The following is a 299-nucleotide window of genomic DNA, read 5'->3' on the forward strand; positions in this document are numbered from 1 at the left end:
ATCATCCTTCTTTTCTGTGCTGGCGCCTTCTTTTTTTTTTTGCGTGTGTGTGCCAATGACTTTTTCTCTCCCGCATTGGGTACGCGCAGTCACACCAGCACAGACGTATATAAAATATATTATTTTTTTTTCTTTAACTTTATACATTTATCAAAACAAACAAACAAAGAAACGTACCTTCATTTCGCTCTCCCTCCTTTTCCCCTTCCCCTTTTTTTCAAATTCTTTATATATATATTAATTTTCCTTTCATAATTCTTTCTCATTTATTTTTAATTCAGATTCCTTTTTTTTTTTTT

The sequence above is a fragment of the Trypanosoma equiperdum genome, assembly GCF_001457755.1.
Source record: "Trypanosoma equiperdum strain OVI genome assembly, contig: ctg_1249, whole genome shotgun sequence".
NCBI lineage: Eukaryota > Euglenozoa > Kinetoplastea > Trypanosomatida > Trypanosomatidae > Trypanosoma > Trypanosoma equiperdum.